Source organism: Equus przewalskii, chromosome 1 (assembly GCF_037783145.1).
Source record: "Equus przewalskii isolate Varuska chromosome 1, EquPr2, whole genome shotgun sequence".
Taxonomy (NCBI): Eukaryota; Metazoa; Chordata; class Mammalia; order Perissodactyla; family Equidae; genus Equus; species Equus przewalskii.
Genome location: NC_091831.1, coordinates 184,483,226 through 184,510,233, shown reverse-complemented (window position 1 = coordinate 184,510,233; position 27,008 = coordinate 184,483,226). Strand labels below are relative to the sequence as shown.

Sequence of the window (27,008 nt, the reverse complement as noted above, 5' to 3'; positions counted from 1 at the left end):
CATTGATTCAAATTTCACTTCCACTGTTATCACTGTTCATTTCCTTGCTGTGTTTTCGTCATTGTTGACAAATTCCCTCTTTCAATTATCCATTTTAAAAAATGCCATGTGAGTTCATCACTGGAGACAAGGAGCCAACACAGCCACACACTTTGCTGCCGGAAGGTGAACTGAGGAGGGGTGCACGATGGCCAGTGATGGACAGACTCAGAGGAGTGATGTGAAGGCTCACCCATCAGGGCCTGCATCTGCCATTCATGCAGTGTCTGTGGACCAAGCTGCTGGCAGCAAAGTCTCACTGTATGCAATCACAATTGATAGACTCAGGTAACGGGAACTCAGACCATGCTGTTATTGAACTAACCCACGGTAACTGACATTCATGTGTGTCAAGCTGATGCAAAGTGGGGACTGCCCACGTGTATATATTTTTTAATTATTTTTTTGCAGAATGGAGGTCATGAATACACAATTCTGCACCTTGCTTTTATTTTTTCACTCAGCATTGTACCATCAGGCACTAACCAGCCTCCAGTAGCTAGTCTCCAGTAATGCCACAGGAAGATGCACGTGACTGGGAAGGCACCAGCGAGCGGTAAAAGAGAGACACTGGCGGAGCACATCCTGGTGAGAAGCAGCATTGGGAGTGGCATGGAGACGGCCAAAGTGTGTGGTTGTGTAGAGAAGAAGGAGAGGATTCCTTTGGCTAGAACATTGGATCTATGTTAGAATAAAAATGACAATAATGGGAAAAAGTCCAATTTTCCATGCTTTAAAATAATAATAGTAACAGCTAACATTTATTGAGCACTTACTACACTCTGGGTACTTTTCAGGCCTTAGCTCCCTTAATCTTCACATCTTTGTTACTGTCATCCTCCTCTTACACACGAGGACACGGGAGCTCAGAGAGGTCACAGAGTTTGCCCAGGTCACACAGCTGCTGTGGCAGAGACAGCAATGAGACCAGACCCATGTGGTCCACCCCTGACTGCCCCACAACACAGCCTGAAGCAAGCATGTCCCGTTTCCGTAGTTCTTCCACATCTACTGACGGCAGGTGCGCAGGTGTGCAGGTGGGGAGGTGCGCAGGTGTGCAGGTGGGGAGGTGCGCAGGTGTGCAGCTGTGCAGGCATGCATGTGGGCAGGTGGGCAGGCTGCACAGGCTGCCGGGGCATGTGGGGCTGAAATCTAGCCTATGCCACCAGCCAGGCCTGAACTGGAAGGCTGCACATGTCCAGAGGGGTGCCTCTTTCTAGTCAGCACAAAGGTGCAGCATGGGCTAATCTTGGTCCTGACCAACATGATCATAGGATCGATTCTCACCACAACCCTCAGAACAACAGAGTAGTTAGGATCACTCCAATTTTTTTTTTTTTTTTTTTTGAGGAAGATTAGTCCTGAGCTAACATCTGCTGCCAATCCTCCTCTTTTTGCTGAGGAAGACTGGCCCTGAGCTAACATCCCTGCCCATCTTCCTCTACTTTATACGTGGGAGGCCTGCCACAGCATGGCTTGCCAAGCAGCGCCATGTCCGCACCTGGGATCCAAACTGGAGAACCCCAGGCCGCCAAAGCGGAATGTGCGAAATTAACCGCTGCGCCACAGGGCTGGCTCCTAATTTTTTTTTTCAAGGAAGATTGTTGCTGAGCTAACATCTGCACCCATCTTCCTCTATTTCGTATGTGGGACGCCACCTCAGCATGGCTTGATGAGCAGTGAATAGGTCCATGCACGGGGTCCAAACTCACTAACTCTGGGCCGCTGAAGTGGAACGTGTGACCTTAACCACTACGCCAGCAAGCCGGCCCCAGGATTACTCCAATTTTATCCTAAAAGTAAAACCCCGAGGCTCTGTTGGGCGAGTGATGTGTGAAGGCGAGGATGAACTGGTGAGACAGAGACGCGGCCGAGGAAGCGTCATTCGAGGCAAAAGGTGACCGGGGCCCGTGGCAGGTTCATGGTCAGCTGCACGTCGTCTTCAACAGAGCAGAAGAGAGATTCCCACGGTCCATGGGGAAGAGACAGCCGTGACGCCTTCCTCCCAGCCAAGTCGTTCCTCCTGCAGAGCTCTGACCACAGCTGTGGAGATGCACCAGCGCCTGGGGGTGGATGCACCGTCGCCAGGACCTGAGCAGAGTGAGTCTGAGGCAGACCCCCCCACCTCACCGCTCCCCCGTGGCCGAGCGTACAGCCTCTAATCAGACAGTTGTAAGGGGTGTGGTCACTCTCCTGAGAGCACCCAGGCCTGGGGCTTTTCCGAGGCCTTCCGAGCCGCGCTGTCTACATCCTGGCCTGACAGAGGAGTGCTGCTGTGTAGACCAGATCCTCCAGACACAGGGTCAACCTCTCTGGGTGGATTCAGCCTTTCTTCTGGGCTTTACAAGAATCCTTGAAAGAAAAACGGCTGGAGAGAACCCACCGCTCCTGCTTCCAAGAACAGTTGGCAGCCCGGGGGCATCTAGCGGCAGAGCAAACAAGACGTCCAAGAGGCCGGCCCAGGAGCGCATTGCGGAAGAAAGGTCTCTGCTCTGATGTTCAGAAAGTTCTAGACACCACGCCTCTTCTGCAGCCTGTCGATACTCTCTAAAATTCTCCCTTATAGGCAAGAAAAGTCTTTAACTCTTACAAACCTATCGTTTTCCATATATTCAGCTAAGGTGAGAAATTCAAAATTAACAAAGGCTTTTCTATTTTCTCATTTCTTAATATCCTATGGAACGTGTTTTGAGAAATGCTGGGCCACGGCCATGGAGGAATTTGCGTATGAATGGTCAATTCTCTGTTTAAACTCCGAGCTGTTTCCTGTCTCTGAGCCGGGCTGGGGATAGTGACAGGACGGATGGTGGCGGCCTCTCTCATGGGGACGGCAGAGCCACTCTCACAGCTCCGTGGTGGTCTGTGAGTTCCGGATGCTGAGGCTGAGGCGGAACAGACGGGGCTCCGTTCTCCCTGCCTCCTCAACCCCAGCAGCTCTGCTTTCACTTGCCTTAGATACCCAGAATTCTTTGTAAAGTTTCATTAGGAAAATAAAAAAGGTTCCATTGCCAAAAAAAAAAACAGTGAAAACCAACAATAAAAACCAAAACAGAACAGGCAGTAGTAGTTTAAAACCTGTGCATGGAGCGAAAACCCGGAAGTGAGAAGCACTTCCTATGACCTTCTGCAGTCACTTAACCTCTCTGAGCCTTGGCGCTGGACTAAATGTTTGTGTCCCCCTCAAATAAAAAACACTGGAAGCCCCGCTCACCATGGGGTGGTGTTTGGAGGCGGGCCTTTGAGAGGGCATTAGGGCTAGTGAGGACGTGAGGGTGGAGCCCACGATGGAATCGGTGCCCCCAGAAGACGAAGAGATCAGGGCTTGTGCTCTCTCTGCCATGTAAGGACCCACAAGAAGGCAGCCCTCACCAGACACCGAATCTGTGGCCTCTTCATCTTGGACTTCCAGCCTCCAGGACCGTGAGAAATAAATGTTTGTGTTCCAGCCATCCAGTCTATGGTATTTTGTTACAGCAGCCAAGACTAAGACATTTGGTTTTTCAATAACAATATTATAAGGATTAAAAAAGACTTTTGGAGAAAAAACAGAAGCTTTACACTAAATTTAAGGTAGAATGGAGGCAGGCAGAGGAAGACGGGAGGGAAAGTAAAGGCATGTCAGTTTTTGGCTGCCCGTCATCCGAAGCCCCTTCTTGTGTCTGGGGACATCCCCACTGTGTGTTTGGTGGGAGGCCACTCGGGTATGCCCACTGGGGCTCTAATACTGGAATGAGTGACCTAGAGAGGCCTGGGCAGCTTAGGGCTCATTTTGGTGGTGGTGGCATCTGTTCCGTGGTGATGGTACCAGCCACAGCACGTAGTCCCCAGAGATGGCAGCACCAGAGCTGAGCGCTGCCACCTCCCGTTCACATGGCAGGAGAGCTGGGCTGCGAGCTGCCTCTGTTCCGTCTGGGTTCTGCGTCTGGTTCTCCGGCCTTCCCATAGAGCCTCCGAGCCTCTCAATTCCTTCATTTAACTCCTTACAGCTTAGATCAGTCAAAACACTCAGGTGAGAGCCGTGACAGGCAGACAGCAGCACATCCAAGTGCTCGGGGCGGGCTGCGGTGGTGGTAGCTGTGGGGGAGCAAACCTGACTGCACAGGAGGGGGAGGGCGGCCATCCCTGCCTGGGTCCCACCCGTGCAGATCCGAGAAGACATTTCAGTGGAGGGCAGCTTTTCTGCCCCCATGTCTATAATTTACGATTTTTGTTACATAATCAAGCAGAGTCCTATACAACACGTATCGTTAACTTCTCTGTGCTTAGTTGTGTTAGGATCTAACAAAAGTTCATCTTTTAAAATGTTTAAAAGCAAATCAGAAGAGAAAACATGAAATAGCAGCACAAGCTAGAAAACAGCAATGCTGGAGAACATAACAAAAAAGAGAGAAAATACGTGTGATGGACAGTCTGCTAGAACTCTAGCCCCGGCAGCCCTAGACTGGGGAGCAGGGGGTTAATGGCCCTCTTGCTGCAAACCCAGCCTTGCCTTGTTCCGTCAAATGCCAGAGGACAAGAACGGCACTGCAGCTCACACCTGCGGGGAGCACCCTCAGGGCACCCTCCTCGGGGTAGGCGTGAGTCTGGGCTCATCTGCACAGGGCCCTCAGGGATTCAGGGGCCTCACTGCCACTTCATCTGTTTTTCTAGAGACGTCACCTCACTCTACTTTTAAATTTTAGCTTCAGATGAAACCAACAGCTGGAAATTTTCATGCCTGGCTTATTTGTGTACCACAGGGAGCTATAAAAAAAGCCAAAAGCTGCTACGTGGCCAACAACATCTTTATAAAGAATGTGGAGAAATAAGGCAGGCAGCAGCCTCACCTCGGAGCATCCTCTCGGGACCCTGTGGCCGTGGCACTGAGACCCACGGGCCTTGCAGAGGTGCCTGAAATTCATGGCTGGAGGCCCTGCCAACTGGCACATCCAGCCCAAGGAGCAAGATTCAGGACCAGCTCAACACAAGATCCCTTCCCAGCGCTGCTTCAGAAGCACACCTTTGACTCCTCAGCTAGACAGACTCCAGAACAGGGCGAGCTGCTCAGGCGGAGAGCTCCTGGGTGATGCTGGCGCCTAATCACAGTTGCACGTTGTGAGATTGCACAGAGTGGAGACAGGGGTCGTTTTCCCCTGGGAACAGCCTCAGGTTGTGTGTGTGCATGTGAGGGTGACGGGTGTCTCCTGGGGAGGGACTCAGAGGCGGCGAGGAGCCCGGGGCTAGGACGACCTGTGCTAGGGAAGGTAGATGAGACAGGCAGCCACAGGGCCGGGTGCCTGGTGGGAAGGAGGGCCGTCTCTCCACATCTCTCTGCCCTAGAGAGAGACACTCTGGAACCTAATGGAGCAGAGAGGACCAAGGACCAGCAGCGGTCACAGCCCTGTCGACCGAGTGCTTGCTGCATCTGTGCACTATTCCGAGCGCTTCATGTGCACTAATTCACTCCACACATACTACTGCTGGACTGCAGCACTGACCCCAGCGTCATTTTATGGAGCGGGAACCTGAGTCACAACGAACCGGGGCAATTTGCCCAAATCACACAAGCCTACGACAAGAGTCGTAGGGCAGGGTTCATACTTCAGGCCACGCGTCCTCAGAGCTCACACCCTTTACCACCATCCCGGTCAGCCTCTGGGGCAGTGGACATGCCTGAGGCTGACTGGCAGCAGGAGAAACCACCAAACGAGACCAGGGTGAGGCAGACAATGGTCCTCCAGGTAAACCAGGTTGAACCTCCTCCCACAGTCCTGGCGAGGACGTGCCCTCACCCTGAAGACAACAGCACTGCTAGCGGGAAAACTGCAAAGGGCCTGGATCTGACCACCATGTTGCAGAAGGTGCCGTGTGGACTGAGGAGAACCAGTCCCCTCCCGCTCAGCTGGGTGTCTCCACGCCCGCTCGGCCCCTTGTCCCATCTCCCCTACTCTGCAGAGCCGTCCACAGCAGGCCCTGGCTCCTTCCCTCCCTGTTTGACTGACATCCATCAGGCTCTCACAACCTCCACCGAGCCCGGGTCTCTGGTGCTTCACCTGGACTTTACAATGAGGCCTCACAGTCACCCTGCCTCTTTCCCTTCCGAGCTGAGCCAAATGCCTCTGCCAGGGGGGTCTTTCAGAGTGGCCTGGAACGCTGGCACTGGCGTTAAACAATGACTCGGGACAGCTGCGCTCTACTTGAGCTCTGCCAGTAGGCAAGTGACACTGGGAGTCATTCCAGCCCCGGGGGTCTTCAGAGCCTGGGTTACAGCAGGACCTGGAAGCGACGCTCTCTAAGGCTCCTCCAGTGCCGTGACTGTGAAGGACTCAGTTTTTTGCTTACACACTTCCTATGGATTTCTGCTTGCCTTGTACATCTGCGGCTCAAGGCTCTATATACAATGTTCTCACACCATTTTGCGTGACAGTCGTTCCTCCTGCCATGCCACGTTCATTTCCAAGTCCCAGCTTTCCTTCCTGCTCTTCTTGCTTCCCAGAAGCCCGGGTCCACCCCCTTCACAGCCTAAATCATGGACCATCAAGATTCTGCTCAAAAGCCATATCTCCCACTGACAGCTTCCCCAAGCGACCTCAGGCTGCACCTTTTTAATTCTATGTAAAATGTATGCACATGGTAGGCAGGGGCCAAAGAGGCTGCACTCTGGAGCCTGACCACTTGGATTGAAATCCTGGCTCTGCTGTTTACTAGCTGCTCGTTAGTCGACCTCTCTGTGCCTCAGCTTCCCCATGTGTAAAATGGGATGATAATAGTGGCTACTTGGGAAGATTGCTGTGAAGATTAATACAGTGTTAATATATATAAAACACACGGAGGAGTAAATGCTGTGTATATATCAACTGTTATCATTATTAAAACTAAATTTCACACACTTCAAATAAATCTTAGAATTAAATTGTTTCATGTGTGTAGATACCATCTCCCCAAGTAAATAGCTGGGATCTTCACTATTTCCTATTGTTTTCATGTCCTGGCAAACAACTGGTTCTTAATAAATGCTACGAATGAATCCATAAGCTAGTAAATGAGTGAATAAATGAGTGAGTTACTGTTCGGCCTCAACAGGAGAGAGAAGAGGTGAAAGATCAGTTTTACATAATCTGGAGGAAAGAGCCCAAACACGCCTGAGGTCCTTCCTGTATCCACAGCAGCTTGCTTAGTGTCCAAGGGTAGACGTCCCTACTGTAACTAGTTTAGCAGGAGGATACGAGACCAGGGAAAACAAAATGAGAACAAACATCAGTCCATATCGACTTTGTGTCTAAGGGACTTTCGACTTTTAGGAAGAGTTGGTTCATGGGAGCGTCTGCTCATGACTGTTGGAATGGACGGCACATTTCTCCAGCTCTTCAGGAAGAACCATGTTGTTCATTGTGATGGACCAAAAGATAGGAAAACAACAATAATGCACAAGCAGGAGTTAAAAGCTACAGCTCCTGAGTATATTGCATACTTTTTGATTGTTTCGTTGAGGAAGACTGGCCACGAGCTGACATCCGTGCCAATCCTCCTCTATGCTGTACTTGGGATGCTGCCACAGCATGGCTTGATGATTGGTGTGTAGGTCCACATCCAGGATCCAAACCTGTGAGCCCCAGGCCACCGAAGCAGAGCACACGAACTTCAGTACGCCACCAGGCCAGCCCCTCTTACATACTTCTTTAACAAAAAAAGCTTTCCTTTACCACCAAATGCCTAACTGTAAAGCCTCGGAGTCAGTTTCAGGTCAGTCGGGCCCTGTGTCACTCTGCGTGGAAGAACCCCGAGGCAGAGTTGATGCAGCACCCCCACCCACACCAGCAATGACGGGAAACGCGGGGGACTCGGTGTGGGTGTGGAAGGAGACTCAGAGCATCCCCACCACAGTTCCCGACAGCACCTGAAGGCAGCCCAGCCCTGCAAGATGCCCGGCAACTTTAAGCCGTCTTCGTTTGGCAAACAGAGAAGTTTACGAGGCAAATGAACATAATAAAGCCCCTGCAGCTGTGGCCACCACATCTCCTTGATGTCTCGGTTTCTTTCTGAATCAATATGGCCACATTGTCCGAGTGGGGAATGAGAATTTCTGATGGATTTACTGACACTATATGATTCAACACAATAAAATGGAAATCCTCTGAAATGTATATGAGAACCATTACGTTGAGAAGTTATTACAGGAAAGGGGAGAAAGCAAAGAATATGTGTGGAGTATTGTTTCATCATCTATCTTTTTACTCCTTTCTACTGCGAGCTCTAAATACAGTCGAGAAGAAATGTGTTCACTCCGCCTCAAACCTCTTGCTAGTGGACTAAGGAGCATGTCACGAATGCTAAGCAACACAAATGTCTGGTAAAGCACCAAGCTCCCCTAAGAAGTGCTCTGGAAGGAAAACTTCTCATGATTTTGTTGCCTTTCTCGCCTCCAAGGCAAAACCAACGCCAAGGCCCAGTTGGGCAGGAAGAGGGTGGTGATGTCAAATGTCACACCCCACTGAAGATGAGATGCATATGTACTGGGTTTTCAGGCCAAGCCTGGCTTCACAAGCCACTTCCTGTCTGTACTTTGACCCCGTAGCTGATTCAGAACAGGATTTGTACAGCCCTTGGGAGAGATGTGAGGTCTGGAGCCACAGAACCGTCTCCTAACAATTCCTGAGGTGAAAACTGCAAAACAGCAAGTAATAAACACACTAACGCTGGGAACACAACTATATTCTTGAGTGCTAGTCACACGGAAGATAAGAGCAAAGAACGGCTCTGCTCATCAAGTGGGGCAATCAGTGGGTCAACATCTAAGCTTTCCTGATGGACGAGGTCTTGATCTCATCCTGGTCTCTACTGGACTATGACATGTCTTAAAAACGAAGCAAAACAATTCCCCTTCCGCGCCTGGACCCTCCTAAAGACCAACCCAACCAGAGACAAACTCGAATGGCCCATTCTCCAAACACAAGGGAGCAGGACAAGCCCTTGGAGGACAGACCTCCACTTTGACCAGTACACACAACATACTCATCGAGCCTGACGTGGGGTGCTTGGGTCGGACGAATAAATATGACATGGCTTCTGCTCTAAAGGAGCTCACAGTCTACTCAGAGAAGCCTTCACGTCTCAGAACGGAGCACGCACGGCCGGCCGGGACTTTGCATCATAGCAGAGGGCTTTTCAAAGGCTTTCACCTGCTGTAGTCTCCATGAGATAATCTGCTGCTCTCTGTCTCTGGGGATGGAATTATTTTCTCACTATGTATAGCTGTCTGATTCAAACCTCACACATTTTATGAAAGAAAAGAAGTCATTTCCAGGCTAGAATGAAATAAAGTTTCTTTTCCTCAACCGAACTTCTCTAAGCGCTGCACAGACTCCAAGTCCTGGAAACACAGCAGGATGTGAGGGAAAGACTCTAGCCAGGATCTGGAGAAAATCCACGGAGCTTTAACCTGCATTTTATCACTTCCGCACAAAATGAACCCAGGAAAGATACAGACACACAAACTTACTGATTCACAGCTTTCAAAATATTTTCTACATCTCTCTACAATGTATTTGTTTTGCTTTAAGTGTTTCAAATTGTTATTTAACCCATGAAGATATGCACTGTAAATGCTTCCAAAACATGAGAATTCCTCTAGCTGGGAAAATAGAGAATGATTACAAAATTTCCTGGAGAGCACTCACTTTATTCAGTTCTTCCTCTAGACTGTTAGCAACCCAAGGGTGAGGGACGCCTTGCTCCTCTTTGTCCCTCCGCGTCTACTGCAGGGCCTGTGACATCGTAGGTGCTCCAAAAATGTTTGTTGAATGAATGCATGAATGATGGAGGGATGAATGTCCAGGTCCTGAAGAAAGGGGCAGTAAGTAAAGAAAGATGGGGAGAGAGAAGCACTTGTACAGTCCGGGGAGTGTGGGAGCTTGCGTGGGGACAGTGGCGAGTTCTGCGGCACCGGGAGAGTTGAAGGGGAAGGGATGCTGGCGGAGGAGATGCAGAGAGACTGCAGACACCTGCCTGCCATGGTGCTGTGACAGCCAGCTTATCATTTCCACGTTTTGTTTTATCTGGTTTCTGAAGGCCACACCAGCTCACGCACCATTAATAGGTCTCCATTGGGCCCCTACATTAATTTATGGATATAAAGAAGACTGCCTTTGGGGCCACCACGTAAGGCTGAGCAGGCTGCACACTGCACAATTCCACGGAGCACCTCACATGCAGCGCCGTGCATGGCAGCCCCCTGCTCCCTTGATCTCCCTATACGTATAATGGATCCATTTACAAAGTTATAAACATGCTGAGAATGCAACACGCTGGGAGACACTGTTACCTATCTTTCCTCTTTCTCCATTACATATTCCTTGAGACCTGATGGTTCTCCCATATTCCCCAGTTGTGAGAGTTTATTATAAAATATGTGCTTTTTTTGTGATCTTCCACATTCTAACTCTCAGTGATCAGAGGACGCCTGCTTTGAACCATTCCACACTGGATGGTCCTGATGTTGGAGTGCAAGGGCTCAAATCCCGGCTCCAGCGCTCACTGCATGATTTTGTGCAGGCTACTCAGCTCCTCTGTGCCTCCGTGGTTTCAGCTGTGAAATAGGAGTAATAAGAACGCCTTAGAGGGCTGGTGTAAGGGATAATTGAAATAATCTGAGTAAAGTGCTTAGCACAGTGATCCAAATGTAGGGAGTGCTCACAGGTGTGGGCAATTAGGCTCTCAAATAATTACTACTGCTGGTACTGGACTTCCAGGTTTGGCCTGCTGGGCGGAGCTCCTCCTGAGCCCCGACAGCTGGGACTGCCCGGCCAGGGCCCAGCCCTGTCCACTGAGCAGGCAGATGTCCACACTCTTCCCAGGCTGCTCATTCCTTGAGAGTCAGCCAGCCCACCCCAGCTGTGGGTTGATGTACCACAAACATACACACACACTACATGCACGACACTTCCCTTTACTCCAGGAACGGCCGACAACGCTGTAAAGTCAAGATGTTGCTACGGCTCTCCCCGTCTCTTTTTCCAGCCAAGTCCATTCAGACATAATTGTTGGATTTGAGAGGGAAATGGGAACTATGAGACCCAGGAATGTTCGTGGGTAACAGTGACCATTCCGGCAAGTATCAGTGGCTTCCGGTAAAGGACGGCCACCAGGAAGGAGAGAGAAGACAAGCTCTGCTGGTTTAGCGGTGGCGACTGTGTGCACGGTCAGATTGTTAACGGGACGGGGAGCACGTCGGGTCCGCAGAGGGACCTGGAAATCAGGATCAGGTTAGCGGTGGGTCCAGGGTCAGGCGAACCATTAGGGAGAAGTGACCTGCAAGGGTCCAACAAAGAGCAAGGACGGGGGGTAAGAACACTGGTGTCTCATGTAGCGATTCCTGCCCACCTGACAAGCAGTGTGGAGTGCTGACTCTGTGCTGGGAGGCGTGAGATGCAGGGAATCTGTGGAGAACAAGGGTCCCCATCATCACAGAGCTTACGGTCTAATGTGGAAAAACCCAAATTCTTGTGAGAAGTCGTGCCCGAGAAGTAAGTGCAGAGCCTTATGGAGGTGAGGGGTGGTGTGTGGTCTGTGAAGTCCTCTGGAGGAAATCTGGTCCTTCCTGAGAGCAGCCATTGGGTCGGGGTGGCTGGTGTGCATCCTGGAAGTGCCGCGAGGCACACAGGTGCAGTACCACGAAGACTTCTTGGGATCAAAGGTTAAGGAATTTGTTCTTGACTTTGAGGGCACTCTGCAGTGTAACACTTAAATATTAGCCAGATCTCAAGGACTGGAATCCAGGGAGGGAAACGGGGTGGCTGTTTTCTCGAAAATGATCTTATACATATGAAGAAAACTCAACTGAGCATGTTTATCGGAAGGTCCCTCCTCCCTTGTGTCATCACGAGCAATCAGGGCTGTCCTTGCCTATAGCGGGGAATTCCCCAAAGAGAAGCGAGCATCCGCATCCTCCTGCACCTGCCCCGCCTCAGAGTAGCCTGTCTGGCCAGCCAGGTGTTCCCGTGGAGCCGTAAAGAAGAGGGAACCTGTCATTTACCAGCTTCAACCTTCAAATTCCTCAGAACGGACTTTGAGGTCCTGTGACTCCTCCCCTGACCTCATATTACTCCCCTGTATGGACCCTCCCTTCCAGCCAAATGAGTCTCAGAGCACCCCATGTACTTCGTTGCTTTGGTGCCTCTAGTTCTGTCGACTCAGTTTCCCCTTCCATAACCGGGGATAGCAATAGCTTACTCAGGGTGCTACAGGGACCGTGAGTCTAAAAGCACCTCCACAGCGGCTGGATGTGAGCAGTCACCAAACCCAATTCTAGATCCTTATCCAACGCCTCCACTGCAATATGCAAACGTTCTCTGGGCTGGGGAGACAGGAGCGGTGGAACTGGAGCAAACTGGAAAGGGCATGCCCAGCTTAGAGGCAGTGCACAGGCAAGGAAACAAACACAAAAACTAGAAAAAGAGAAACAAAGTGAACGACACACCACGCCCAGGCCCTTGCTTGGCCTAAGCCCGCCTTGGTCATCCTCTTGACTCTGCCTCTTTAGATCACAAACATCCCTCATTGTGGAATTCTCCTTCACCCACCATCTGTGCCACGTATTTTTCACTTACTTTGTATTCTTTGTGGTGTTATTAATATTTCAGTGTAAATTTTTTGATTTTCAAAATTGTTATGAGAATTGAGTCAAGCTACATATATAAAGTGTCTGGTGCTTGGCACATAAATTTCAGCTTTATTATTAATATGATGATGATGATCTTATGAGTCTCAGATTCAGACTCCAGGTCTCCCAGAGTTCCAGGAGGCTCTCTCCTGCTTGTTGACTTAGCAAAGAGCAGTAGCAGCAACAACACCGGTTGCTACTTAGGAGAGACTAACCACACGACGGAGTCTGTTCTGAGGGCCACACCCGCCTAGACTCCCTTCTGCTCATGGTGACCCCTGAGGCGGCTCAGTCAGTACCACCACTTCCATTGTGGAGGCAGGTCACTGGGCATCGAAAAGTAAGTAACCAGCCACGTTGCGTAGTTGGGAAGTGGCAGGGTCGGGATCTGAACCAGCTGGGTGGGCCCCACAGCCTGCTCTGAACATCTGCCCATCCCTGAAGGCCCGGCTCACGTGCCAGCTCCTCCTTGACTTCCTGCACGGAGTCAGGCACGTTGCTCCATCTTCTGTCCTCCCATGGCACCTTGAACACACCTCTCCTGCAGCAATAACCACAGTGAACATTCTTTGTGTGTGTTCATCTGCATGTGAGTTTCTTAAGGAAGAATCTGTGGATTCCTCATGGTTGTCTACTTGGTTTGGTGCCTATTTCATAAGCAGAACTATGTGCTGAGATGTCACTGAGCCAGTAGGACCTCAGTTAAATTTGATGTTCCTGATAAGGTGGCTGCGAGAGATGGAACGTGGCTGAAGGGGAACTTTGGTGATGAGACCACGGCGCTGAGCTGCCAGCTGACTGTACTACGGGTTTCGTACCATCGTTGCTGTTGTTCCTTTCTGGGTTGGAGTGGTGAGCTCAGATCTAAGACGACTCACTTAACCAGAGCCCCCAGGTCCTTTGTAGCTACGTGTCTTCCCACCTCACCCTTCTCAGCAGCATCAGTTCACGGCAGACGGGCCTGCCCTGTGAAAGCCACAGGAGAAACACAGGATGTGAAGAAGCCTGAGCCACTTAGCAACGATTATCAATATTTCACCAGAGGTTACACACGCAAGCAGAAGGACTGGAGGAGGCTCAGCCCCACCCAAACGTGAGCCCAGGATCCACGTTTCATTATAACAACAACTTCTGTAATGCTTTAACGTTTGTAATCCTCTCACTTGCATGATTCTGTCAAATTCTCACAACAGCTTACTGGAGTGGGCAGGAGAGGCTCCGGGAGGGGGTCCTGCCTCACATCCACGAGCAGGACGGAATGAGGACGAGGACACATTTCCATCCAACGCTGACAAAACAGGCCAGAAAAGATGGCCAGAGAACGAGACTGATACTGGGAGTTCCTGTCCCCAGAGTGCTCGGATCTGGGCATAGGAGACTATGGAGATGACGGAAAACGGAAACACCGAGGCTGCGAGGATCTAGGCGCTTGGAGACTATGGAGATGATGGAAAGCGGAAACACCGAGGCTGCGAGGATCTAAGTGCTTAGAGACTATGGAGATGATGGAAAGCGGAAACACCGAGGCTGCGAGGATCTAGGCGCTTAGAGACTACGGGGATGATGGAAAGCGGAAACACCGAGGCTGCGAGGATCTAGGCGCTTAGAGACTACGGAGATGATGGAAAGCGGAAACACCGAGGCTGCGAGGATCTAGGCGCTTAGAGACTACGGAGATGATGGAAAGCGGAAACACCGAGGCTGCGAGGATCTAAGCGCTTAGAGACTACGGAGATGATGGAAAGCGGAAACACCGAGGCTGCGAGGATCTAAGCGCTTAGAGACTACGGAGATGATGGAAAGCGGAAACACCGAGGCTGCGAGGATCTAGGCGCTTGGAGACTATGGAGATGATGGAAAACGGAAACACCGAGGCTGCGAGGATCTAGGCGCTTAGAGACTATGGAGATGATGGAAAGCGGAAACACTGAGGCTGCGAGGATCTAGGCGCTTAGAGACTATGGAGATGATGGAAAGCGGAAACACTGAGGCCCAGGCTGAGGGTCAAAGAAAAGATGGGGGACACAAGTTTAGAGGTGGAGGAGGCATTGGGTGGGGCTCACTTACGGGGAACAAAGGAGACGCTCTGTCACAGAGGAGGTCACATGTTGAATTTTATAGAATAAAACATTTTTAAAGCATTGTGTTTCAAAATAAGAGACGAGGTAAGTATGCTCGAGGCTGGAAGACACAGGAATTTTCAGGCAAACCACACCCCACTTAACATTTGCAGTTGCTTTAAGAGAACTCCTTTCAACGTGTTGTCACCTCCTCCCGGGCTCAGCGCTCCCCCTGCGGGCCTCCTCCTGGTCTTGGGCACCAGGCCTACTCTGGTTCCTGGCTCGTCTGACTCCCCTGGTCTCCAGTCTGCTGCTTGCTCCCCTGCCCACTGCTGACCATAAGGCTCAGCTCTGGCTCATGGCCACACCCACTTGCCACCAGCTGCCTGGTGCTGACGGGGGTCTCTATGCACATCTACTTTCTCAAAGAACCTGTGACCATATGGGAAATAGTCTGAATTAAGGTGGCATTTGCCTCTTTTGGGAACATCTTCTGATAGGTTCATAGGTTCATGTGCAAAAAAGATGCAGCTCTCATTCATGAGCTCTTGCTGGTTGTCACAGAGAGGGAGGGAGGGAGGAAGAGAGAAGAGGAAAGAGAACAGTTCCAGCCACCTGCAAATGAAAACACGAGGCAGAGACAAGGCAGATTCCAAGCGCGGCTGCAGGCTCTGCCGTCTGGGCAGCAGAATCCCGTTGAAATCATGAGCAAGCTCTGAGTTCCCGCCACCGTGAAGAGGGGGGAAAGCAAATCTCCCAGGGCTTCACAGAGAAAATATTTTGTGACCAGAAGGCTGAAAGTTCTGCAAAATGTTATAAGAATGGAAACAATTTGACAGGCACCCAGCAAGCCCAGGAAGGACAGTTCGCACAGGCCTCACCTGGGAGGCCAAGGGGAAATCCCCCTCCTTCCGCCGGCAGCAGCTGCACAGGAGGCGGGAGCCAGGTGGCCCCCCTGCAGCTGATGCAAGGCCAGAAGGAAAGCAGGCAGAGCCGGCTTCATGTTCACAGCCTGTCTCTTCAAAAATCATTTCAAGTCCATAGGTAATGTAGCATCGCTTATCGGCCTTAATGTTTTTCCTCTAAACTTCTACTTTAGATTGACTGTCTCTGGATCTTAAAATTAAAATTTAAGCTATATTTTAAAATTAAATAATAAGTTAAATCTTAACATTGAAGCCATTATCCGCAATAACATAGAATTAATAAAAAGGTTCCTGGTAGCCATTTAGAGTGGCTGATGGACATCATCTCTCTAGGCACAAAGGACATATTTTTATAGGCTCTATACTGTGACGAGAAAGGCCAAATTTATCTTACATAAAAGCAACAGGTTTGTATTTTATTTTAATAATACAAAATGCATGTAGATCTCAGAAAAGAGGGAGCTTTAGAGTAGTTCTTCAGGTTGTGTGAATATTTATGCTTAGTTTTTAGTGTAGCCTGTTGTATGATGGGCTACTTCAGGTCAGTAAACTCCAGGCACATCCAGAGGAGGGAACAGAAAGATGGAGGGTAGGGGGCCTCCGGCACCTTTCCGCCGAAACCACAAGGGCCGAGGCGGAGAGGCTAGAAGTCCCCAGGACCGCCAAGGACGGGGCAGGGCGAGCACAGCAGGGACCTTCCTCAAAGACTGATCAAGGCAGTTTTTGCACAAATAAAAGAAGGCATGAAGTCACATGGTGGCTAGTAATTCTTTGGGAACTGTTACCTAAAGAGATGTTTTAATTAGAAAATAAACAATAGGTTGAAGAGGAGGATGAAAGTAATAACATCTAATTCTTGCGGGATTCTGGGAACACCTCACAGAAAGCAACCTTGTCCCCTTTTCCCTCCACACGATTCCTAGCTGTCATTTTAGGGTCAGGGGACTTGGTTAGAGAGACAGCAGGCCTGTGGTTTGACCCTTAAATGGTGATTCTTTGGTTCTTTTATGAGAATGATGGTCTTGGCAAGTGGTCACCTGCCCTCCACTTTGCCTCCTGTGAGGTGAGGGGGCCACACTCCTGTATTTAAAAGCATGGGTATAAAGAAATACAAGACATGGGGGGCTGGCCCGGCGGCATAGTGGTTAATTTCACACGCTTCACTTTGGCGGCCCAGGGTTCGTGGGTTCAGATCCCAGGTGTGGACCTCCACACGGCTCATCACGCCACACTGTGGCAGTGTCCCACATACAACATAGAGGAAGATTGGCCACAGATGTGAGTTCAGGGCCAACCTTCCTCACCAAAGAAAAAGAAAAAAATACAAGACATAGGACTGTGTCCATCACCATAACTTGAATACAAAGACCAGTGTGAGGCTGGCTTGGCAGGAGCATCCTGGGAGTTCAGCATGTCAGCAGAAGTTCGCTGATACAGTTCATGCTAATGGACAGTCGGGGCTAAGGCTTCCCTGAGACCTGACTTCTCACCATACTCACTTTCTTGTGAAGTTCTTGAGGTGAGCAGCAAGTGGCCGAGGGAGGAGCTACCCTGGCTATCTGTTTTCCCTCGGGACATTCCCTCTGCTCTCTGCACGTTCCTTTCCCTCCTGTCTCCCTCCTCCTTCTCCCTCGGCTCAGTCCTAAGGGGATAAAAGGCACAGAAGGGCATTGGCCTGAACTAATTCTGAGGGGTCGTCCCCTCAGCATCACAACAGGGTCGCCTCCTTGGCCTGGAACACCTGCTTTCCTCCCCCTCGGTGACCAGTGTGGGCCCCAGCAAAGGCATGTGGCAGCACTGAGGAACCCACAGCCCCTCTCTGTGCCCCCAGTCTATCCTGTCCTCAGAACCGTTCAGGACAACTGAGTCTTCCTCAGAAATGATAAAGGAAAACGACCTCACTTGCACATCCCGCTGCTTCCATAGTAAAAGTGGGCCACGTCTCGGCAGACCCCCTTCTCTTAGATGATCATTTTTTGTTGGGAGGTGGGTTGGCTATGGAAGGATCATATAAAATTATCTAAGAACATGAAGAAAACTGGCCTTCTCTCTCTTCAAAAATTTACTATTAAATCTCGAAGGGGCCTGTGGGCCTTCGACTCCTCAAGTGTTAAGCTCAGTGGGCAGGAAGTAAAGCTCTGAAATGGGCCGCTTAGAGGCATTTGCATTCCAAATCCAGCTACACTCTTCTCAACAACCACAGGCATTTGTTTTCAGTGTCTTTACAAAGTAAACAATTCAACAAAGGACCTGGGAACTTGTGTTTCTGACCAGCAAAATAAGCACAGATTGCAGATGTTTCTCATTCTTCTGTGCCACTAACTCAAACAGAAATTTCTTGTTAATCAGACACTTATTTAATCCTAAAGTTTTGCATATCTCCTTTCCAAGCGTCTCCTTTCCTACGCTGCGTCCCTTCTCACCGGAGCCACCCATGCGGTAATCTGTCATATGTGGACCTGTGCCTTTCCAGCATATTCTCTGTGAGAAATATTTACACTTACGCTAAACGAGATTCCAAAATCATATATGGCTTTTGCCTGTTTGTATTAGCGCTTATACGGAAGGTTGGGGAAACGTCCTCTTCCGAATCTTTAACAATTGGACAGCTGCTCTGCTTTGTGATCTGGACAGAGGCCAGGGAGGCAGCCACCTTTCGAGGTCCTCAGATCCTGACCTTCCCACGCTGCCCGTGGGCCATCCAGCTGGCCTTCTGGGTTCTGCGCTGAGGGCTGGGGGCTGTGCTCTCTTAGCCCTACAGACGGCTACAGACGATGGATTTCCACACATTATCATGTATGTTATCACGTCTCTGATTCCACCTGGCCCCTTTCTGGAGGGCCAGGCCCAGGAACTAGGAGGGGAGAGAACAGGGAACTGACAGCAACAACAAATCTTGATGGAAAATACAATGTAGTCATGGTGAAATCACACAGGGGAGACGGCCGATCTCTTCTCTATTGTGCTTGTTTTTCACAGGGTGAGGTCTGATGTGACATTTTTAAATTTATGATTCTCCTAATAAAATTACCCTTAATCATGGCTAATATTTACTGAGCCAGGTGCTTCTGGATTATCTTCATTATTTCTTTCAACAATACCAACAAGTAGACTCCATTATCTCCACTTTACAAATAGGGAAACTGAGTCTTAGAGACTCTGATACCTACTTGCTCAAGAAATACACCTGCTATGGCAAATAAATGAGGTATACCTTCACAGATGACAGTACCTTAAGCAAACGCACTTTGGGGGCAGTATTTAGCAATCATTTCAGGATGACAACATCCTCATATATATTCTTTTTAGGTTTAGCAGGTAATTCATAGGTCTTCCCAGGGTCACACCAAATCCAGGATGTTTGTAGGTGAAATGGCCGCTGGGTAGCTATCTAGGCTGGCTACCAGAATTCAAGATCTTGGCTATTCCAGAGACCTCAAACATAAACACTACAAGAGAACAACAGCTCCTTTTGGACAACACTACCTTTCGCAAATGACTTCAGAGGTGACAATTCAACATTTCCAGCCCACATAACAATATTAATCTCACTTGTACCGAGAGCGTCCTGTGGATATTCAGCGTAAAAGGCAACTATTCTACAAGCTGGGCACCTTTTATAAGTGTGTCTTCTGTGACGACAGAAGCTTTCCTTCTCAAAGCTAAAAAGGGATTTAGACCAGCTAATGAGTTGACAACTTCTACTCAATACCTAGTTTTGATGGAGTCTCCTATCAGATAGCACTCAAGTTGTCATAAAGACAGTGTGTTTGTAATGAAGTATGACCCTGTGAAGCAAATTTTAGCTTGCTTGATGAGGAATGGACAGTCCTCCAGGAAGGATGAAAGGCAGTGGAGAAAAGAAAGGAAGAAGAGACATCAAACTCAGTGCATCAAACTCCGTCCGTCCAGACGAGACATTTTCTATTCCTCTGGTCCACGAAGCCCGTCTAAAGCAGTGGTTCTCACACTGTGTATGCATCAGAATCACCTGAGGGTTTGCAAAGGCACAAGAGAGGCCTGAGAATCCGCCTGTCTAACAAGTTCCCAGGCGGCGCTGACGCTGGCGCTGTGGGGACTACACTTGCAGAACCACTGCTCTAAGATCACTGGACCTTTCCCAGTTTACGTTCTAGATATTTGCCCACTGCTCACAGCACCTTTGGCTTTTCCAAACTTTTGAAACAAGGTTTACAGGTTCACATCTAGTATTTCTTACCTGATGAAATTTGGTGACTTTCCAACCAGAAGCAGCTTCAGGAGAAAAAAATGGATGTGAAGGCTGTTGAGAGAAAGATAAGAGGCAATCAGGAAAGGAAATATAAATTACTCTATCATCATAGTTAACATTAACTTTCAGACAGAGTAAACACTATTATCCCAAGGATATATGAGTTGTATTTCCCATATCACTTTCTATTAGCAACTTAAACAACTTTGCAGATGAAGATGCAACTGGATCAACACTGAGAAGTGAATAAGGAAATTTCATGATTTAGCAAAAAATTCTACTGAATAGAAGGTGACAATAATATCAGAGAAACAACTAAATATTCCAAGCAATGTAAATTCATGTTTATCTCAACCCAAATATTCTTTGCCTAAGTTAAGGAACTATTTTTAGTAACCAAAGCATTAAAAAATTTTTTGCATTCCAAAGTCTGCTTCCTAATGCGATGATGTGGTCTGTTTATTTGATGACTTATTTCTTCTGTTGGATTACCAAATAACATGGGGAAATTATGAGAACTGTAAGTAAGTATCTGAGAGGCACATAGGTGTGGAGTTTGTGAGCACAAGGAAGATGGAGACAGGACTTTTCCAGCAAAACCCCTTCTGAGTATTTTATCAGTATTTCCCAGCACAGAAGAGAATTCTGTGTCAATTCACGCCAGAGCTGGTCCCTTCACCTTGGCCTTGGGATTCCCCATCACACCCAGCTCAGTGGACTTCGGGACCCGTAGAGGGAACTGTTTCTATCCTTCTTCACTTTCAAGTGGTGCTGGCCAATTCAAATGAGACGCTAGGCCCACTCCAGACACACTCATGGGCAGCCTGGCACACAGGCCCAGCTGTCCTGACTTTGTAGCCTGCTCCCGGCAGCATGAAGTAACTTCAATGTCCAGGACACCGCAAACACTTGCTTGTGGTATCTGCCATCTCTTGGCCACCCCTCCTCCCTTCCATACAGGGACAAAGAGAGTGGCCAGTCACTTCTGGAGCTTCCACGCTGGCTCCACTTCTCCCCACAACGCACCCATTTCTGGCCTAAGGCTGATTATAGCGCATGCTTCTGCCGCTCCAGATCACTCTAAGATAGCCCGGAGAGTGGATTTGTGAATGTGGAATGTGAGCCTAGGTTACCATTCTCTCAATGCCTGAATCCCAGGAGGTTTTCTGCACACGAGAGCTGACTCAGGAAACGTCCCATTCTCAGTCAAGAGCTGTAAAGGACCACGCCACCTCCCCTGGACTGTGCATCCCACAGTATTTTCATTCTAGAAAAGACATAGTGAACTCATAGCTGTCTTGCCAGTGCTTTCTTCTTCAAAACTGATGCAGGTCAGTGCTCCCCAGCTGAGCAGGGCAGAATGCCCACAGACTTGAACTGGTCGGCTTGCCTAGGCCTAGAAATTCAGGAACTTCCAGATGCTAAACTCATTTCTAGTATAACTATGTACTTGTGTGTCAGCAAAGGCTATTCTGTTTCCTTTACTGAAAAAAATATCAACTGCAAACATTTATTGAACTTTGAGGTTGGCATAGATGAAGTAATAGATATGATTTCGCCCTGGAATTGTTTCCAGTGAAGTCTGAATATAAACCTGCACGTGTGAAGTAATTAGAAATCACAAAAGACAGGACAGAGTTAGCATGAGCTTTGCAGCACAGACGCGTGACGTCAGCACTGTGGACAGCTGTCGGAAAGCAGCGACTAAGGTGAAGATGAAAGATGCATGATTTGTATAAAAAGGTAGGTGGTCTTTCACTCTGCTTCGTCTAGGAAACAAACGCACTAGTTTACACAATTTAATACCACTCACATATCGCTCTAGGGATCTAGAAGCCGCAAAATGGCCAGCAGTGGGTCAAAGAACGCTGTACTTGACATCGCTTGCAATGGTTTTTTTTTTAAAGATTTTATTTTTTCCTTTTTCTCCCCAAAGTCCCCCGTACGTAGTTGCATATTCTTCGTTGTGGGTCCTTCTAGTTGTGGCATGTGGGACGCTGCCTCAGTGTGGCCTGATGAGCAGTGCCGTGTCCGCGCCCAGGATTCGAACGAATGAAACACTGGGCCGCCTGCAGTGGAGTGCGTGAACTTAACCACTCGGCCACGGGGCCAGCCCCCGCTTGCAATGTTTTAAAACAAATTTGAATTTGTTGCCAACATTAACAAGTGGCACGATTTTACATTAAAATCCCAGTGTGGGGGCACCAGCTGTCCAGGCTCAGCCGCCCAAGGAAGCCCTCTCGCTCCTCCCCCCGACCAGCTTTGCCCCTGTCGTCAGGACCTGGCCCCGGTGGGCATCTGAGCTGTGACCCTGCTGTGCACTGTCAGGCCCCCGCACAGGGGGCTGCGACCAATGCCCGCCCCAGCCAGTTCAATCAGGCTAGGGGCCCTGCCCTCACAGCCCCACTTCTGCAAGGTAAACAACGTACATACAGCGGGAGACTTCGTAAAACACTGCTCTCGGTCCACAGAGGAAAACGTCACGGACGACACATGCAGCAAGTTGAGCTTTGACCTGTAAGCGCACTGTGACCGTGACTCACAGTGGACATCCTCGTGGGGTTACCAGGCGATGTGTGCATACAAGGACAGGTGCCATCAACGCCTTTAGTTCACTTAATCAAGACCCATGTGAAGCCAATTTTATGCACAAAAATTTGGGTTGATATAGCAGGTAAGTTGAGGTTGCTCATTCTATTTTTCAGAAAATTTTCTGATTTTACAGAGAATTTTATTTAAACAGAATTGTTCTTATACACTTGAAATACAGTCCAGTTTGCCTGTTAAGTAGCCCTGTGTGTCCCACAAAGAAGGCTTGTCTGTCTGAGCCCCTGCTGAGGACAGGCAGCCGCTCCCCGTGTGCTGAGGAAACCAAGGAGTGTCCGAATGATCCAGCGAGCAGCCCGTGTCAGATCTGGAACCAGCGGCCGCTTGGATCGGAACCGTTGCTCGTTTGTTCATCTGGCTGCCCCAACCATATTTATTTATCTGTTCCAGTGGGCCTTGTCTCGGCAACCAGCTCTGTGAACCTGGGCTGACCCATTACCTCTCCTGGTTCTGGTTCCTCAAATGAGGGGGTCACGTTAGACTGTCTCTAAGATTCCTAAGGACAGGGTGCGCCAAGTTTTCAGACAGTGCTGGAAGAGAGGGAGCCCAGTTTGTTCTGACTGGGGATTGAGCTGCAGTCCTTGACTTCAGAAGTCTCGTCCGGCCTGATGAGTGTCACGCCAGGTACACAGCTGATAGTCAGCTCGCAGCCACAGGCAGACTGAGTCCAGTGTCCCTTCTGGCTGGCTCTGCAGTCCACTAGGGCCCCAGGGCGTCCTGGCTGTCAAACGCCTCATCACCGCAGCTCACGATCCACTAAGAAGTCGTCATGCTCCTGTTACCTCTGACCACCTCTTGCTGACTTAGGGATGCGATCTCACCCTGTCTGTTTGGGGCCAACTTGTAAGACTCCTTCACATGGAAACATTGTAGAAAACATTACATGAGATATTTGAGTTGCTCACTGTTTTAAGAAAAGGAAAGGAAATTCTGTGCTTTTTATTTTTTTTTTTCTTTTCAGGTATACCTTGTCTTAGCACAGAGGGCGATTCTATTGTAAAATAATGTTGGGGGAAGAGCATGAAAAGAGAGGACTCTTCACTGAAGGGGTGTTGGGGACAGGGGCTGCTGCTGTAAGTGCACCAGCCCGTCAGGCAGAGTGCAGCAGCCCCTGGAAGGCCCTGGGGACCTGCGGGCAGTGCTGCCCCACCTGGCCCCACAGATCTTTTTTTTTTTTTTTTTTTTTTAAAAGACTGGATGCTTATGTAGAATAAGTATATATATTCAAAACATAAATAAATCCTCCAAATTCCCACCACCCCAAGAGTTATATAGTTAACATTTTGATGTATATACTTCCGGCAAACATACACATGTATATCGTGTAGAATACGATGTGTGAACTCCCAGCAAACGTAAACGTGTGTATTGTGTAGAATACGATGTGTGTACCTCCCACAAACCTAAGCGTGCGTATCCTGTAGAATATGATGTATGCACTTCCAGCTAACATAATCGTGCATATCGTGTAGAATATGATGTATCTGTGAGATTTTCATTTGTAAAATCCAGATAATTATTTAGAATACTTTAAACTCAGAACTTACGAAAACTGTAAAATCCACATATGATTGCTTCACAGCAGCAGCTGTTATAACTTAGGAATGAGTGAATTTCAGACCTACTGGACCACAAGCAAATTCAACCAATCAGAACTCAATCATGTGTCCATCATTCGAGGATCATCCATAATTGCTTGTTCACACAGGTGACCAGAACTCAGGAGCTGAACCTTAGCAGTAACTGAGGTCAACTAAAAAGCTGATTTTTCCCTGGCTATTGTCTAAATGTAAGCTAACATTTTGCTTATTAAGAAAAGAGGTCTATTATAAAAGAGAATGACTCAGAGAAACCAGCCATGCTGCTCACAGCAATGGAAAGGGCCTCGTGCCACCTCCTCCTGAGGCCTGGCGCCTGGGAGCTGCAGCTGTCCCCAGCCTCCTATGCCGTCGTGGGCGGCAGGGCCAGGTTCTCGGGCCCTTCCTGCCACGGCCATGTCTGGTTCTCCACGACTCAAACAAAACAAGGATGACCATCCCAGCACCATCATCAAAAAACCTGTCCATTTCTGAAGACAGAAAACAAGAAGAGTTGTTTCTTTCTGAACATTTAAAAATAAACGCAGGCTGCCTTCGAGCAGGAAGCCTATGGGAGTGTACCGCACACCACACCGTCCACTCTTGAACCCGAGGGCTAACCTGGAATGTGCCAGCAGCATCGCGAAACTGAGCACAACTCAGCAGGGCTGCCCCAGTGGGGTACGGTGGTATTTGGCAAGTTTACAAGGAGCGGAACAACTTCCGGTGAAGTCATTTCAGTTTGGGGAAAACGTGTAACATGGCCATTTAATTTGCATTGTTCTGAAAGTTGTCAGACTTGTCCTGTGAGGCATTAGAGTCAAGAACTTTCATCTTCCTCGGCCCCACCTCCTGCCCATGTGCCGAGCAGAACAAAGGTAGGAGGCCCCACGGCAGTGCCAAGGAGCCAAGTCGAGGTTGGGTGTGGAATGAATGATGGCATTTGAATTATAAAAGCTTCCACGGAAGCTTTCACTCAGGACTTTTATTGACTTTACAAACAGAAATGAATCCAAGCCGGGTAGCACACGATCGGAAGTGACAAGAATAGGTCTGCCATTGTTCCTCCTATGAAAGATAATTTCCCTGCGTGTTTTATTCTCTACGGATACATACATGGGGGCGCACACACGTTTTTTCCTATATTCTTAATTTGGAAACTATCACACACATTGATAAACTTGTTTCTGTAAGAGACATGGTACCCAACTTCAGCAAATACAACCCCTTCCCGTGAGCGAGGTGGCTGTGTAACTGGCAGGTGGACTGACTGTTTAAGCGTGTGCTTCCCTTGTGCTGAGGGAGGCTGCTGCCCTGGGGCCTCAGAAAGCGACTTGACCCCTCCTTCTGAGGCTGCTGTCCTGCTCCTCGGGGGAGAGCTGTTAACTGTCTCCTCTAGACCACCCCTTATTCCAAGCTGCTGCACTGCCTAACCCTCCTCAGAGTTGGCTTTGGTCAGCTCTTTCTTGGACCCTGAGCTCCATGCTCAAAACAGAGGCCGCTGAATCTCCCTGGGCCCCTACAGGTCACTCCTTTTTACCTCCTCTCTTCTCAAAGAGCCCCATTTCTTTATAGTCTCTTTATTTAAAAACCAAAGAAAGAGATTTTGTCTAAAACAAAGTTATACAGGTTTCTTCCCAAATTCCTTATTGTAGAGAGGAAACAGGAGCTGACACAGGCTGAAATCACGGAGCTCCTCCAAGAGCAAACACAATACGAACGCATTTTCTCTCGCTCGAACAAGGAGACTATCCAGGCCTAGGAATTTAAATGTTTAAAAGTGATGACAAATATGAGTACAGCACAGAGAGAGGCTCAAGGAAATGGAGTGTAAAACCTGGGCGCGGCCGAAGGATGCTGATGGAGGCGTAAGGCCCTGCTGTGGGTGTGCGCTAATCCTCATAACGCTGTAAACCGCCAGCAGAGCTCCCGTCTCGCGTCGTACACAGCTGCATTCCCAAGAAGAGGCGTTTCACAACCAAAGTTTAACATTTGGTTATAAAACAATTGTTTTCAAGAGGCGAAGTCTGTTAGAACCTAGAAAGCTTAAAACATGCAATTCTAAGTTATTTTGTAGGAATTCTGAAAACGGAGCTGTTTTTAAACATCTCTAAGCATATAGTTATAAAACCTTCATCCCTGTGAACAAACTTGGCCTTTTCCTAGCTTGATCATTTTAAGCATTTCAGTCGTCACCGGTCTGGTCACAGACCTTCTCAGACGCCTCCTCTGTCTTCACTGTCCTTATCGTCACCGAGACACTCATTTAACCAAAGTTGTATGAACCCCTGTAGTTTTCCTTTTCCACTATGGCTCTTGTTCGTGACAGTTCTGATTTTTATCAACGACATGATTTTAAAGCACTCATAACCCTTCTCTGACGCATGGAAAGGTGGGATCTTTGACTCCTCCCCTTGCGTCTGGGCTGTAAGCAATAATTCCCTTACTGTGGAACACACGCTGGATGAGGCTGCGTCAGAAAAGGCCGTGTGGCTTCCTCCTGGCTCTCCCAGGACACTGGCTCTTGGAGGAGCTGGCCGCCATGTAAGCAGGCTGGCTATCCTGAGACCATCGTGCCGGAATGGCTGCTTGGCACTTTAGTCAGCAGCCTGCTGAGCTCAATGAGCAGCTGCGTCAACGACTAGACGTGTCAGAAGGAAGCCTCAGGGTCACGTCAGCCGCCAGGTCACCCCAGTCCTCGAGCCTGCCCACCTGAGGTCCCAAACATGTGGGCAGAGACACGCTGTCCTTGCTGCGTCCTGTCTGAGCTCCCGACCCGTGGAGTCCCAGAGGATAATAAATGGTCATTTTATGCCACTGAGTTTTTGGGTGGCTTGTTATGCAGCAATAGTAACCAGAACAACCCAAGGTCACTATAACGCAAATTGCGTTTCTTAATTAATCCTCTGTGTTTAACTCAACTCAGGCTAT

At 49.0% G+C, this 27,008-nt stretch overlaps 1 protein-coding gene across 5 annotated transcripts in view; it reads right to left on the bottom strand.

Moving 5' to 3' along the window:
• FRMD6 (FERM domain containing 6) overlaps positions 1–27,008 on the bottom strand; it is a 279,784-nt gene that overhangs the window by 118,872 nt on the left and 133,904 nt on the right. For all 5 annotated transcript variants that reach the window (XM_070630335.1, XM_070630349.1, XM_070630345.1 and 2 more), the window contains one exon: positions 19,882–19,944. The gene's annotated coding sequence lies outside the window, so the exon portion shown is untranslated. The remainder of the gene's footprint in view (positions 1–19,881; positions 19,945–27,008) is intronic.